Source organism: Peromyscus leucopus, chromosome 8b, assembly GCF_004664715.2.
Source record: "Peromyscus leucopus breed LL Stock chromosome 8b, UCI_PerLeu_2.1, whole genome shotgun sequence".
Taxonomy (NCBI): domain Eukaryota; kingdom Metazoa; phylum Chordata; class Mammalia; order Rodentia; family Cricetidae; genus Peromyscus; species Peromyscus leucopus.
This window is the reverse complement of record NC_051086.1, coordinates 90,847,461-90,854,627: the sequence shown is the minus strand read 5'-3', so window position 1 is coordinate 90,854,627 and position 7,167 is coordinate 90,847,461. Positions and strand designations below refer to the sequence as shown.

General features: G+C 46.8%; 1 non-coding gene across 1 annotated transcript; it reads left to right on the top strand.

Annotated features, from left to right (window-relative positions):
* The first annotated feature begins 6,976 nt into the window (after positions 1-6,976).
* On the top strand, positions 6,977-7,167 carry LOC114702292. The gene has a single exon (XR_003735956.1). It is a non-coding gene; the product is annotated as a U2 spliceosomal RNA (small nuclear RNA).

Below are 7,167 nucleotides of genomic sequence, written 5' to 3'. Positions count from 1 at the left end.
GTCTTTTGTGTTGAATTATTTATTCCCAGATAAATAATCTCGGACCTTAACAGGCTACTGTCTTTTCATCAACTGTCAACTGTGCTGCTTTCTTAAAAAAAAGAGAGAGAGAGAGAGAGAGAGAGAGAGAGAGAGAGAGAGATAGGGTTTCTCTGTGTAACAGCCCTGGCTGTCCTAGAATTTTCCTTGTAGAGCAGGCTTAACTTGAACACAGAGATCCACCTGCGCCTGGAGTGCTGGGATTAAAGGTGTGTGCCACCATACCCAGCTCTCAAAATATAGATTTATTTATTTATTATGTATACAGTGTTCTGCCTGCATGCATGCTGCAGGCCAGAAGAGGGCACCAGATCTCATTCATTACAGATGGTTGTGAGCCACCATGTGGTTGCTGGAACTCAGGATCTCTGGAAGAACAGCCGGTGCTCTTAATCTCTGAGCCATCTCTCCAGCCCTCAAAATATTTTTTATTCTGTGTCCCAAGAGGCCAGAAGATGGCATCAGATCCCCTGAGCTGGATTCACAGGCAGTTGTGAGCCAGCTGACCGAGGGCTGGGAACTGAACTCTGGTCACCTGAGATAGCAGTAAGTGCTCTTAAGGGCTGAGCCATCTTCCCAGCTCCCCCTAACACCCCCCTCCACACTTTTTTGGAAACAGGTTCTCTTGTAACCTTGAGATGTCTAAAGTTCCATTGATGGCTAACTTCATGTTTAGAAGTTTAAAATTCCTGTGCTTAAGAGAACTGTTAAGCATCAGTGGACTTCCAAATGTAAAGGGCTGTTAAGGGTTGGTTTTTGTAATTGTCTGGTCTTGTACAATTTTAACAAAACTGTTCTTTGTGCAAGGTCATAGGTCATAAGGTCAACCGCTGTTTCTGATTCTGTAAACAAAAGCTTGCTTTGCTCAAGATAACCTTCAGAATGTACCTTTGTCTTTACCTTTATAAACTCCTGACTGAGGTGGCTTGTCCTGCATTTGGGAATTCGGAGTCCCAGTGCAGACCTGGCCCCTGTATGTGAATAAAAGCCTCCTCTTTGTTAAAATGTATTCGTGGTCAGACTGGTGGATTTCTGAATATTCCGGACCCATAACAGCCTGCACTGGTCTCAGATGATTTCTTTCCCTTTTTAGAAATAGAAACAAGATGGTTTATTAGGAAAGGGTAAGTAAGCACTCTGGAGAGTGGGCAAGGGCATTTGCTTCCAACTCAGGAGAGCGAGGGATGAGCTTGAAGGAATGCTGCTCCCTCCCCTTCCAGGTCCGCTGTCTGCACCTCATCCACTAGGTGCCCTCTTCTCCAGGAGACTCCTGTTGCCCCCTGCCGCACTCTGCACTAGAGACTCTAAAAACCTCAGCTCACATCTTTAAGACAGTTTATCCTGGAGCCATTGCGTGACCGTGGCCCGGGAGCAGATTTAGGTGCCCCCAAATTCCATGTTCCAATGTGAAAGTAGTTTCACGAGGCTTTTATAGTTTTACAGAACAAAGAAAGTCTTAAGGCAATTTTAAAACACATTGGTGAGAACCCCAGAGAGGCAGATACGTAGGGATGGGGGGCTATTTTACAGGCCTCATATGCTATGGACAATCTCAGCTCTTAGGCTGGTGGACACTTGCGTTCTGGTAAGTTAGTAGCTCCTAAGGTTTTTATTCATTATCACACACAAGGTGTTAGTTGAGATACAGAGTGGAGCAAGGCAAGGCTGTCCAGAGCCGAACACTAGCCCAAGATGAAGTAATCAGGCTCTGAACCTACAAAATTCCAGTCTCGCCACAGTACTGAAATTCCATCTGTCTACCAGTCTGCAGACACAGACTCCTTCAGGAGCTTTGTGTTCATGGCCACACACGAACCTTTTTAGGGATTTTCATTCACAAGATCCAATCTGGGATTTTTCACATAATAGGTAAATGCTCTGTGACTTGTGATGGGCAATGTCATGTTGATGGCTAACTTTATGTTTAAAAGTTTAAAATTACTGTGCTTCAGAGAATCATAAAGCAAAATTGGACCTACCAAATGTTAAGGACTGTTAAGGGTTGTTTCTGTAATCGCCTCGTCTTGTACAACTCTAACAAAACTTGTTTATGCAAGGTCATAGGTCACAAGGTTAAGGTTGGTTCTGATCCTTGATCCTGTAACCAAAAGCTTGTTTTGCTCTAGTTAATTGGGATACTTGCAAGACATCTGTTTGCAAAACAGAATGTATATAACCTTATGTTCTTTGCCTTTATAAACCCTGACTATTGTGGTTAGGCACTGTACCTGGGAATCCCCAGGCCTGGTGGAGACCTTGAGCCAGTATCTGAAGAAAAGCCTTCTCTTTGTGGTATATTCATAGCCAGACTGGTGGATCTCTGAATGACCCAGACCCATTACAGACTGAGCTTAATCTCCCAGTTCCTCTTTTTTTCCCTCAAATTATTTATTTATTTTATGTACATTGGTGTTTTTCCTGCATGCATGTCTGTATGAGGGCATCAGATCCCCTGGAACAGCTGTGAGCTGCCATGTGGGTGCTGGGAATTGAACCTCGGGTCCTCTGAAAGAGCAGCCAGTGCTCTTAACTTCTGAGCCATCTCTCCAGCCCCCCCCCTTTTTTTAAAAAAAAGACAGTCTCAACTGGGTGATGGTAGTACATGCCTTTAATCCCAGCACTCTGGAGGCAGGGGCAGGCCAATTCCTGAGTTCGAGGCCAGCTTGGTCTACAGAGCTACCAAGACAGGACAGCCAGAGCTACAGAGAAAGCCTGTCTCAAAAAACCAAAAATAAAAATAAAGACAGTCTCTTTCTATAGCCTGGAATTCCTCAGCTCAAAATGTCCTGAAAACTTACTGTGTTGCTTAGACTGGTCGCAAAATTCACAATTTTCTAGCCTTCATTTCCCAAGTGCTAGGATTACAGGAGTACAACACTGTTGTGTCTTTAGGGCTGCAAGAATATATTATAGAGATTCGGCTCTTAGTAAAGCTATACTTTGACCGGCCAAGGGTCCATCAAATGGGAAGCCATTATCATGGAATATATGGTGTTATACACCTTAATATTTCAGCCGTCTTCTGCTATGAAATTCTCGCGTGCCCAAATACTCCCAGACCATACTGGCAAACAGCTAAGCTTCTCAGATGCTGGTCCACTAGATAGCTAACACCCCTACAAGGCCTAGGAGACTAGCAGGAGGCAGGTGCATAGCTTTGTTTCTTGTGCAAATGAAGCTCAGACCATCTCTTGCCTTCAAGGCTAGGGGCAATCGATTGAGGACAACAGGGCTTTTTGCACAACCAAAGACTGGAGTGGAACTCCACTCCACAAGGAGAGACAGAACCGCGTGGCCAGGGAGAGGAGAGGAAGACACAGATTCTGTAGAGGGTAAGGCAGATCTCGTGCAGAGTTTATCAGGGTCAGGGGTAAGGAAGGAGCCAGGGAATATAGATGGAGGACGAAGGAACAGAGGATGAAGATAAGGTCAAAAGCATAGGAGCTTACTAAAACTATGAGGACAGGAAAACTGGGTACAAAGAGGAACCGAGACTCAGGACAGAAATGAAGCTGTATAGAGTTTTGTCATAAAGGAATAAAGTAAATGGACAAAAGAGCATAGTGTACGTAGATTCCTTTCCCTCAGATACCCCACCTTGTATGTAGTATCTTTCCCAGGACTCTGGGAGGAATTTTCTCAGGACAGGAACTTGGAGAAATTCTGTTATCCTTAGTTGTACAACAGTTTCCTCCAAGATTAAAACATTGCATCTTGCAGAGCAAGAAGGCAAACAACCCAAAATAGCTCCAGGAAGTCCCTGAAACTGACCAGAATCACTAGCCACCCCCACCCCCCACCTGCCAGAGTAAACAAAAAAGCTCAGAGTCCCTCTCAGAGCAAAGCTGAGCTGCAAAGACTCTTAGACCAGAACAGTTCCCTGGAAGAGGTTTAGACCAACTGAGGCGCCTGGAAAGGACACTCCAACCTGTTGAGCTGCCTGCAGGCTGTGCAGTGTGCTCCAGGTTCCCAGCTCTGTGAGCTGTCATCCATGCTGGGGTGGTCCGTGGTGATGAAGCTGTCTGAGACATTTCTGCTCCTGTAAGTGATCCCTCACCCATATTCCTGTAAGTGACCCCAATAAAACTCCTGGTTCAGGAGAGCCACAGCTACACAGAGAAACCCTGTCTTGAAAAACAACAGATTACCAAAAAACCTCATAGTTCACCAAGTTGGACTTGGGTGGTCTCCATAGGTGGCTCTGTTCCTCCCTTTCCTCAGCTCTATCCCTCTCCTGTGCTACTGTCATGGTTTACACACTTGTGCAGGTATGTATCTATATAAAATCAAGGAAGCACAGGTAAGAGAAAAGGCTTGATTGGCTTAATATGACTATCTGCATTGTTTCTGCTGCAGACAACTGAGTTGATTTTTATGGCTGAAAACTTACATTGTAGACATCCCACATTTTCTTCATCCATCCCTGCTTTGGGACACTGGGGACAGATCCATACCTTACTGCCGTGCATGGGCTGAAACAAAGGCGATTGTGACAGTGTCTGACTTCAAGTCCTTGATGTAAATACCCAGTATAGCTGTGCTATGTGGAAATCTATCCTTACTTTGGATAAACTGCAATATTGACTTCCATTGTAACTAGACTGGTTTGATTTTCACCAGCACAGTGTAAGAACAGCCTCTTGGCTAACTTCTTGCCAGCATTTCCTGGTTTTGTTTTTTAAATCTTTTTTTAAAAAGACTTATGTATACAGTGTTTTGCCTGCATGCCAGAAGAGGGCACCAGATGGAATTATAGATCCATTGTGATGGGTGCTGGGAGTTGAACTCAGGTCTTCTGGAAGAGCAGCCAGTGCTCCTAACCTCTGAGCCATCTCTCCAGCCCTTGTTTTTTTAAGTCTTTTTGTTTTGTTTTGAGATTGTCTCACTGGGTACTCCAAGATAGCCTGGAACTCCCTATGTAGATCTGGCTGAAATCTGAGACCCACCTGCCCCTGTCTCCTGAGTGCTTGGATTAAAGGTGTACGCCAAATATGCCTGGATCTGTTTTCTTTAAAAAAAAAAAAAAAAGTGGGCTGGAGAGAAGGCTCAGCGGTTAAGAGCACTGGCTGTTCTTCCAAAGGTCCTAAGTTCAATTCCCAGCATTCACATGGTGGCTCACAACCATCTATAATGAGATCTGGTGCCCTCTTCTGGCCTGCAGGCAAAACACGCAGGCAGAATACTGTATACATAATAAATCTTTTAAAAAGTGTTATGCCCAGATTAGGACCCCCAAAGAGACCACCAGGAGACCAGATATATCCAGAATGCAATAGCAAGGTTTACTTGTTGGCGCAATACGAGCTAGCAAGGAACCCTCGTCCGCAGTGCCGGGCGCAGCGAGGCAGGGAGGAGAGTTCCTCTTTCTTGGGGAGATTAGCTTTTGAAGGCAAAAACCACAGAATTCTTCAGAGAGGAGGGGGTTAGTACGGGTCCACCCTTGATTGGTCCAGTTTTCCTGAGTTTGGACTTTTATTTTTTGCTCTGTCAGGAGTTTTACAGCCCATCTCCAAAATTTGGTCATGTTATCTCAGGGGAGGGGGATGTCTCGTGGTTAGCTACCACCAGACAGTCTGATTTTGTACTTTTAAAACTTCTGACTTCACCCTGTCTGGGAATGGGGAACTGACTTGGTTCTGGCTATTTTAAGATGTCCCTTTCCTCAGCTCTCCGGGCCTTAGGGGAGACTGGGGTGGGGGTCTCTCAAAAGTAAGTTTTTAAAAAATTGTTATTGTGCATTTGTGTGTGGTGTGTGAAGGTGGGCACTTGAGTATGAAGGGTCAAAGGAGACTTGGTGGGGTAGGTTTACTCTCTTTACACTGGAAAATGAGGCCTTGCTCCTATCTGTTACTATCTAGAAACCTAACACCTGCCCGATTGGCCCCACTGCCCTAAGGATAGGCTCCTCTTCTTTCGTGATAGCAATAGCATTTCACTGCGGAATACAGGTTGGAGCCAGCACGCTGTCCAGTTGATTGCTCATGATTAACAGGTGTGTGCCACCATGTGCCACCTTAAGTCAGGTTTTTCTTTTTTTAAGTCTCACTACGTAGCCCTTGACTGGCCTAGAACTCACTATATAGACTACTCTGGTTTCGAGCTCATTAGGCGATCTCACCTGCCTCTGCCTCCCGAAGGCTGGGATTCCAGGCATGAACTTCTATCCTCCAGGTTGACCTAGAACTAAGAGATATGTCTGCCTTTGCATCCCGAGTGGTGGAATTAAAGGCATGCGAAACTACCACCTGATTTATTCTGTTTTTAAAAAGAAACACGGTTGGGCCCGGCTGAGGCGGGAGGATCACGGAATATTTCAGGTCTGCACTTTCTAGGCGAGAGACTCCCTGTGAAACCAAGACGAACAGGGAAAGGAAGGAACGAAGGGGGCGGCGGAGGCAAAAACCCCAGGGAGCAGTGTCCCAGCAAAGGAGCTGACATTCCAAGGGCCCGGCCCCTAAGCCTCCGTCCACCCCTCCCCGGGGCCACACCCGGGCAGGGCACCGGCCCCCTCCCCTCGGTCGCGGATGCCATCTCAAGGCGAGAGGAGATTCGGCCCAATGGCCTAGATAGAAGGGGCGTGGGGAACCTTTTGTAGCAGGGACCGTCAACTCTCGCGTCTGAAAGATTAAGAACCCGGCAGAATGGCGGGCGGGGCGCTCTCGGGCGCTGCGCAGCGCGGAGATGGAATGCGCGCTGGGCGGGGCATGCAAATGAGGAGGTGGCCGCGTCTCCCAGGAACTCTGGGAGCGAAAGGAACAACAAAAATATCCTCGGCCCACGCTGGATCTCGCAGGCTTTCCGTGGAGTGAAGGTCGTGGTCAGGGCAGGGCAGGAGAGTGGGTGTCGGGCGCGTGCCTGTGGTCGCGTGTGTATTTGCGACCGTGATGTAAATGTGTGTGCGCACGTGAGTGTCGCGGGCGGTTGCGAGGGCTGAGTTATCGCTTCTCGGCCTTTTGGCTAAGATCAAGTGTAGTATCTGTTCTTATCAGTTTAATATCTGATACGTCCTCTATCCGAGGACAATATATTAAATGGATTTTTGGAAGTAGGAGTTGGAATAGGAGCTTGCTCCGTCCACTCCACGCATCGACCTGGTATTGCAGTACCTCCAGGAACGGTGCACCCCCT